The 9,315-nt window shown below is 41.7% G+C and overlaps 1 non-coding gene across 1 annotated transcript; it reads left to right on the forward strand.

The window, feature by feature from the left end:
* Window positions 1–2,111: 2,111 nt before the first annotated feature.
* On the forward strand, window positions 2,112–2,255 carry LOC142452261 (small nucleolar RNA SNORA48). The gene has a single exon (XR_012785284.1). It is a non-coding gene; the product is annotated as a small nucleolar RNA SNORA48 (small nucleolar RNA).
* Window positions 2,256–9,315: the final 7,060 nt, after the last annotated feature.

Consider the following 9,315-nt stretch of genomic DNA (forward strand, 5'->3'; position numbering starts at 1 on the left):
GGGTTTCCAAGACTACAACTCTTTACAGGAGTAGAAAGCCTCATCTTTCTCTCATGGAGCAGCTGATGGCTCCCAACTACTAATGTAACCACTGATCTACCAGTGCTCCTATGCCAGTAAATTAAAATTTCTTAAAGTTATATATGTGTGCATATATATTATGGAAATTTCTGGTATTTTAATTCATATTCTATAGCCTGGAGAGGACTGGACTGGTTTTCACATGTTGTTGTAAATCAAACCAAACTCACTGCCAGCAAGTCAATTCCAACTCAGAGACCCTGTAAGACAGGACAGAACTGCCTCTGTGAGCTTCTGAAACTCTAAGTCTATAGAGGAACAGAATACCTCACCTTTCTACCGCTAAGTGACTGGTCTTGTGCTAACTTGTGGTTTCCGGCCCAATGTGTTACTCATTACATCACCAGGGAAGCCTTGCTAACATACATAGTTAAATGACTGCAGAAAGGAGAAAATTAACTGAAACCAGAATGAAGGCTGTACATGGTAGTGGGACAGGAGGAAAGCGTAAGGAAATAGAGGAAAGGAGTAGGAGGCAAAGGGCATACAGAGAAGCCTAAATTCAGACATGTACATATGTAAATATATTTATGATTATGAGGGAAATATACCTATGTGCATATATTCATAGGTTCAGTAGTAGGGTAGCAGGTGGACATTTGGCCTCCTCACGCACATTCCCTTAATACAAGAGCACCTTGCTCAGCTAAACAGTCATTCCATGATACCCACCTTCCCGACATGATCACTGAAGACAGACGTGTGCATAAGCAAACGTTGTGAAGAAAGCTGATGGTGCCCAGCTATCAAAATATATAGCATCTGGGATCTTAAAGACTTGAAGGCAAACAAGCGGCCATCTAGCTCAGAAGCAACAAATCCCACAGAGAAGAAGCACACATGCCTAAGTGAACATGAGGTGTTGAAGGGATCATGTAGCAGACACCAAAGAACAAAAATCATCATTGTGTGATCACCTTCCCCACATAAACGCTGAAGACAAATGTGTGCATAAGTAAGTGTGGTGAAAAAGGCTGATGGTGCCCGGCCATCGAGAGATATAGTATCTGGGGTCTTAAAGGCTTGAAAGTAAATAAGTGGCCATCTAGCCCAGAAGCAACAAAGCCCACATGGAAGCAACACGCCAACATGTGTGATCATGAAGGGCCAAAGGAACCAGGTATCAAGAACCAAAGGCAGGGTAAAAAAATCATATCATTGTGAATGAGGGGAGTGCATGATGGGGACCCAATGCCCATCTGTAGACAACTGGACATCCCTTGCAGAGGGGTAGTGGGGAGGAGATGAGTCACTCAGGGTTCTGTGTAGCAATAATGAAACTCAAAACCTTTCTCAAGTTCTTAAACGCTTCCTCCCCCCCAACTATCATGATCCCAATTCTACCTTGAAAATCTGGTTTGACCAGAGGATGCACAGCGGTACAGATTGGAACTGGAAACACAGGGAATCTGGGACAGATGAACCCCTCAGGACCAGTGGTGAGAGTGGCGATACTGGGCGGGAAGGGGGGATAGAAAAGGGGAACCAATCACAGGGGATCTACATATAACATCCTCCCTGGGGGATGGGCAACAGAAAAGTGGGTGAAGAGAGATGCCAGACAGTGTAAGATGAGATAAAATAATACTTTATAAATCATTAAGGGTTCATGAGGGAGTGGGGAGCGGGGAGGATGGGGGAGGGGAAAAAGGAAAATGAGGAGCTGATTCGAGGAACCCAAGCGGAAAGTGAATTTTGAGAATGATGAGGGCAATGAATGTATAAGTGTGCTTTACACAATTGATGTATGTGTGTGTGGATTGTGATGAGTTGTATGAGCCCCACTAAAATGATTTTTAAAAAAGAAAGGAGAAAATTAGATTCTCAAGTCCACAGCTATTGGGGATAGGTGTAAAGACAGGCCACTCGAGAAGCAACTACTAAGAGCCTACAATAAATATCTTACCAAGACTGAAACTTGAATACTGAGGACATTTATGGAAATGCAATGATATACAGAGAGCACACAGAAAGTGTTTCACTTGGGTCATTGGCAAAGAAAATCAAACTCCTTGTCAAAGAAAACCCCTTAACCCTGACTATGGGCAAGGAGACATCTGGTTGATGGTGATGCTCTTATATCAGTCAGGGACAGAGCCAACTTGCAGTCCTTTGTTCATCCTAGCTTGATGCCTGGATTGTGGCCAGAGCTGTTTCATGCCTAGGGCATATTTTAAAATATAAAAAAATCAAAGCAAAAACCTCCTTGCTACATTGAGATTAAAAACAAGGGAAGACAAGAATTGTGCACTTTCCTGAACCAGTGGAACCCTCTGCACAGCCAAATATATTCACTGAAGTATTCATGGGGCTGAGTTTCTTCGGGCAACAAACTGATCATTTAATGAGGCACTGAGGGTTAGATAAAGCATCAAGTTTTACAGATAAAACATTATTTAAACTAGGTGTTTGGGGAAAATAATTATAAGAACAGATGTGGTAGGAATCCTTTTAGCTATTCTGCGCTCAACCACTGACCATTGGCTACCCCACTTTTTCTCCGTCTTTCAGGTTCAGCCTGATAATCCTTGCAAATGCACTAAGCTTTATTTCCTAGACACAGTGGTCTTCAGGCTTCCATCACCTCAGCACTAGGTTGGTCTAGAAGGAATGGGTGAAGAATGGATGGTCCAGGAAAATATTCTGGTGATAAGATATGAAATTTTGACCCTTCATGAGTATAAAATGCTGACTATTTCTTTGTTATTATCCACATTGAAGAACTCTGCATTTCTCCTAGAAACCATTACAGCTCCAAAGTAAAGATGGGGCAAGCCAGGAAGGAGAACTTCAACCCCCTGACTCTGTGTTACCTGAGTCTTTGGCCATCATACCAGAGTGATCTATGATGCACATCTCTCTTTAAAAATGGTACGCTTGACCTTGAACTCCAAGCTGACAACCTAACTTCATTGTAACAGTTGGAGAAAGCATGCATAATGTTCGGAGTTTGTGCTGTGCTGTGTAGGAACTTAAACAGATGACCAGGGGTGCTTCTTGTGCATGATATCAGATAATATAGTTTCTACGACCTCTCCTCTTCTTGCAGATACATCTCAATTATTAAACAGGATACTTCTATGTGACAGGAATATGTTTTCAGATGATTTCAGAAAAACGAACATTGACAGTAGAATACAAATGCTTAAGAATTTTAAAATTATTCCTGCTTTAAAAAATTATATTTCCTTCTCTTTTATCCCATGTCATGAGCATCCCCTTTAAGACCATGGCCAAGATCAGGGGCTAATAGTATTCGATGAATTAAAAAACAAAACAAAAAACAAATAAGCATGAGAATTTATTACACATTTTATAAAAGCACACTTGGTAATAATATTATAAAGCAATCAAAATAGATTTTGTAAATTGGGTTGAAATCTACTTAGCATCTTTATCATACTTTTAAAGAGATATGGTGCATCATGCCTATAAGAATATTGGGATGTATTTTTATATTGGGATAGGTTTAAGTGGTGCATGGGTATATATATTTAAAGCATACATACATTTATTTGCTGAATGTATAAAAATAATTAGATGTCAAACCCATGGCTTCAGAAATAGATATCTATTTTAGGATAAGATTAAATGTTTTAGAAGTTGGATTGGTTTTAAAACGATTCAAAAACAATAGCTGAGTAAATACTTATATACTTAATATGCCAATGAGGAAATAATAAAGTTTAATAAACTAAACTCACTTCTATCAATTCAGTGCTAACTAACACAAACTCTCCGTGGGTTTCCTAGACTATAACTGTTTATAGGAGTAGAAAGTCGAGATTTTCTCCCACACAGAGCTTCTGGTGGTTTTGAACCGCCAACCATGCAGATTACAGGCCAACAAGTAACCACTACACCACCAGGGCTCTTACTGAAAGGTTAGGAGCTGAAGTTTAACAAACATTGCATTTTTGTTGCTATGCATATGAAGGAACTTCAAGAAGTTTTTAGATGAACCCCATCATATTCTCATTTCATTCTTCCACAAGCTTTTTGAAAATCTTTCTTATAACCAGTGGCCTTTGCTCACAATTTTTTTTTAAGATTAGGCTTCCAAGAAGTAGAGTCTGCTGAAGACAAAATGGGTGCATAAACAAATGTGAAGAAAGCTGATGGCACCCGGCTATCAAAAGATATAGCATCTGGGGTCTTAAAGGCTTGAAGATAAACAGACGGTCATCTAACTGAGAAGCATCAAAGCCCACATGGAGGACGCACACCAGCCTGTGTGGTCATGAGGTATTGATGGGATCAGGTATCAGGCATCTAAGACCCAGATTAAAACCATACCCCAGGTGAATGGGGGGTGGGTGTACCTGGAGTGTGTGTGGGGGGGGGTGTGGATAACGGAAAAGCTGGTGAGGGGTGACGGAGGACAATATAATAATCTATAATTTATCAAGGGTTCATGAGGGAAGGTGGGGGGAGGAGAGGGAAGAAATGGTGTGGCTGATATCAGGGGCTCAAGAGGGAAAATAATGCTTTGAAAATGATGATGGCGGCATATGTGCAAATGTGCTCCACACATTGGAGGAATGTATGGATTGTGAAAAGAGATGTAAGAGCTTCCAACAAAAGTGTTTTTTTTTTTTAAAGTTGAATCTGAGGTAAGACTTTTTGTACTAGTGAGTTATTGAGGCTGTGCTCTTAGAAAAACTTGTGAGCGAGGAAAGAGCATAGGTTAGGGCAGAGACTCTGGGGAGAATGTGGTTTTAGGAGATTGTTTCCCACCTTGATCCCACAGGGAGTTGTGTGTGCAAATGTGGGGCGGGGCGGGGTGTGGGGGTGGAGGTGGAGTTACAGCACTTGGGGAAAGCCCACTGAGCTCTGCTCACCCCACTGCTGTCTGCCATTAGCAATAGGTAACGATGGGAAGAGCACAGCCTCCCAGACATGTCCCGAAGATCCTGTGGAGAAGGGTACAATGTTCATGGCATCTAGGGTATAGGAGTGCTGGCCTCCTCATGGGAATCTTCGTGGGCACCAAGAGCATCTTCCATACAATATACTCAAAACAACAGTAAACCCTTAGAGCGTGGAAACTACCTGGTAAATTATAATCCAGGAACTTCTCAGAATCCACAGGCAATGTATCATTTGTGGAAATTCCTGGTGGCAAAGGAAGTTCGTTGATCCTTAGAGCCATCTGGCCTTACTAAAGGACATGTCCCCATGCATCGGATGATGATCACTTTGGGGTAACTTCCCCCAGGAAGGGGTCTAGCCTTTTCTGTTGGGCACTTGGTCTCAGTTTTCCATGGATGCCTCCCTGTTGGCTTATAATCTTACAGTTTCAGTTTGGTCATTGCAAGACATAATTCCACTTCATTAAAGAGTATATGATATGGGGATAAAGTGTGTGAAATCAATTAAGCGGTGGCAGGCACTCAGAGGAGAGAAAGATTAGGTTTCAACTTGCAAAGAGACCCAGCTTCTGGCAACTGCTGGTCCACTTCAGGGCATGCCAATTCATTGCAGTTGACCACATATTTCCACCTAATATCTCATGAACACACACCGGATGTATCTGATTAAGTGCCCCCCGCTCTGCCTGTAATAAGTGACTCCCTGGCAGCCTGCCTCTTTCCAGTTATTCTGAGAGCTGAGCTGGGAGGCATGCACACCTCAGTAGGACTGGCTGTCTTGCAATATGCCCCTTCACTTTTTAATGCTCCCCCCATTTTATATTCTTCCCCCATTCCCCACTTTGTCTCCAAGCCATACCTTGCTCAGCAGACTTGGGCCCACTTTGTTCTCCATGGATTTAACCAGTCACCTTTAGACCTGGTTGCCTAACCCAGAGCAGCACAGAAAACCCTAAGCCAAGATCAGCTGACGTTCAACTTAGTGTGAGAATAGGAGGTCATTTAGCAAATATTGGTCAACTCAAGCCAGTGTGGGACTAGCAGAAAGTATTTCCTGTTGGAGACAATGATGTATAGTTTAGTGATTAACAACTCTAACTCTTGAGCCAAACTTTCTGTATTTTGATGGTATCACTTATCGGTAGTTGGCTTACCTCTCCATGCTGCAGAGTGATCATGTAGAACATGAGAATAATAACTAGGCCTACTTCAAAAGGTGTTGTGAGGAGCAAATTAACTACTGGGTATAAAGGGTTTAGGGTAGTTGCTGATAAGTGGGGAATGCCAGTGAAGTGTTAGCGAATTTCCCCGTGATTTGTGTAACTCTCCTGTTCTAAGCTGAAGTTCTAAACTCATGGCTGATTGATTTTCATCACAATCCTGACATTACAATCTATTCTGCCAGTAGCAAAAACGGACCACAGAACAATTTACCTCCTCCCATATTAAAATATCAATGTCATGCAGCAATTAAATAGAATGAGCTTGACTTATATCTATCTAATGACTTAGGAAGGAAACCAACATATAGCATTGAAAAATATCTGAAAGTCAAAAAATAATTTGAATAGGGGATCCACTTTTGTTAATAAATTTAATATATTTATTATTATATCAATTATTTGTTTCATTTGCTGAAGAAGATTAACACAAGTCCATCAATGCCAAAATCTTGAGTATATTCCACCTGAATTCAGAGAAGATTTGTTCAATGTATTCAGGAACACATTTGACACATTGAGGACATATGACCAAAGACCAGACCAGATGTGGGATGACACCAAAGACATCATACAGGGAGAAATTAAAAGTCACTAAAAGGTTGGGGGGGGGGAGATTAAGATGGATGTCAGAAAATACTCTGCAACTTGCTTTTGAACTTAGAACAGTTAAAGCAAAAGGGAGAAAGGATGATATAAAAGAACTTAACAAAATATTTCCATAGCCCCAAACCAAATTCAGTGGCATTGAGTCAGTTCTGGCTCATAACAATCCTATAGGATAGGGTAGAACTGCCTTTGTAGGTTTCTGAGACTGTTACTTTTTCTGGGAGTAGAAAGTCTGGTCTTTTTCCTTCAGAGTAGCTAGTGGTTTTGAACTGCTGATCTTGTGTGTAGCAGCCAATCTAGTAACCATTATACTACCAGGGCTCCCGAGTATCTCAAAGGGCAGAGCGAAAAGACAAAGTTAACTAGGATAAGAAATGCGCACAGATCTGGAGTTGGGAAACCAAAGGGGAAGCATATCTCAAACTGAAAGAATGGAAGAAAAAAAAGTCAAGCCTATGTTCAAAGACGGAATTCTATAGGCCAAACATTGAATGATACAGGAAGCATCAAAAAGATGATGCCAAGGATACAGTCACTGTACCACAAATAACTGGTTGATGTTGAGCCATTTAAGAACAAGAACTGATAGTGTTGAAAGAAGAAGCCAAGCTGCATGGAAGACACTGGCGACACACGGAGGGCCCGGATCTGAGAGAACACTAATTGAAACGTTTTGGCACACAGGTGCTGTGCTGGACTGGCTCCTTGTCTGCCACGAACGCTGGGAAAGAGCTACCTGGCCAACCAACTGATAGAGATCCGTCTTTGTGCCCGTTCCCAAGGAAGGTGATCTAACAGAATGTGGGAATCACTGAACAATGTCATGAATACTATAAACAAGTAACATTTTGTTGAAGATAATTTGAAATCATTGCAGCAGTATATTAACAGGGAGCTGTCTGAAAGGCAAGCCGGATTCAGAAGAGGATGTGTAGCAGTGAGGGCTGCCATCATTTACCTCAGGTGAATTATGGCTGAAAGCAGACAGTACCATCAAGATGTGTACCAGGGTTTCATCCACTATGAGAAGGCATTCAATTATGTGTATCCAAACAGATTATGAATAATGCTGCATAAAACTGGGATTTGAGAACACTTAAATTTCCTCATGTGGAACCTGTACACAGCTCAGGAGGCAGCTAGTCAAACAGAACAAGATGTTACTTCGTAGTTGAAAGTCAGGAAAGGTGTGTGTCAAGGTTGCATCATTTCACAGCACGTATTCAATGTGTATGCCAAACAACCATTCCCAAACTTGCACTATAGGAAGAAGAACTTGGCATTCCTAGAGGAATACTCATTAACGACTTGTGACAGGCAGGTGACACAACTCCGCTTCCTGAAAGGACCAGACAGCATCACGATAAATGGACTGAAGATTGGAGTTGGCAAAGAATTCATTTTGCTTGGATCCACAATCAATGTTCCTGAGGGTAGCAGTCAATACATCAAATGCTATATTGCACTGGGAAAATCTGCCACACAAGATCTCTTTCAGTTTCATTGTTAAGATTCTCATTCACTTCCGGAGGGAGTTGTTGCAGGCCCCATGTTTACAGACGAGGAGCTGAGATTTAGAAAGATTTGGCTGAATGGCCAAGGTCATACTGCTGGCCAGTCTGGCAATCACTGCTGAAACCCAAGGGGTGGGGTTTGGTTTTGTCTTGTTCTCATTTTTTATTCCAATTGCAATGTTCTCGGCCTACCTTTGAGTTGGGTCTTAACCTAATTACAGAAGTTCCCTTCCCACTCCCCAGAGAACTAACTCCCTGTCTCATCTCGAAGTCCCATTTCCTCTGCTCTAGTCCTTTCTGCCTGCCTACTTCATTCGTCACTCGCTTTGTCATTTGGTTAATTTGTTTTCCACTTCTTCTATAGGGGGTTTAAAAATTTCATTAGTCTTGCTACATCTAGATGTTCTGTTTATGGCCTTTCTCGATATACTCTAATAGACCAGTTATTTGAAAGTGGTACCACTTCTTTTTCACCTTCTCTTCCTACAGACTGTGCATAAAGCATACTAAAAATACAGGGATGACAAAATGCATGAGAGAATTTGTTAACGGAGTATGTGTAACGGTCCATGATTTACTGCCAAACTTTACCTGCTTCTTCTTTGTCCAACTTCTGCCCCAAGCGCAAACTCTCTTCCCTTCTCCACCACTGCCTAGTCCTCTGCCTCCATTCTCGCGCCTTGCCCTGTGGGCGCTGCCAAAGCTATGTGCCACTCAGCAGAAGCAGCAAGACTGGTTCCTTCTGAAAACATCTTAGCAACAAGAACAGCTTCCAGGTGGTTCTGCAGATCTCATCCAATGAGAAAGATTCGAGATCCCTCCCTTAGTAGGTAAAACTAGAGCCTTTCCTTTTCAATAGATTTACATTGGCGATTGCCAAATTTCTCATGCAAATGGCTGGGTCTCGACATTTCCAGACTGTAAAACAGAAATCCTTGTGTTTCGTTCAGGAGAGTGTGACATCTCTTCAGAGGAGAGAGGCCAGTCTGATTTCATTTTTATCAGTCATAAAGCTGGGTT

The sequence above is a fragment of the Tenrec ecaudatus genome, chromosome 6 (genome assembly GCF_050624435.1).
Source record: "Tenrec ecaudatus isolate mTenEca1 chromosome 6, mTenEca1.hap1, whole genome shotgun sequence".
In the NCBI taxonomy this organism is placed as follows: domain Eukaryota; kingdom Metazoa; phylum Chordata; class Mammalia; order Afrosoricida; family Tenrecidae; genus Tenrec; species Tenrec ecaudatus.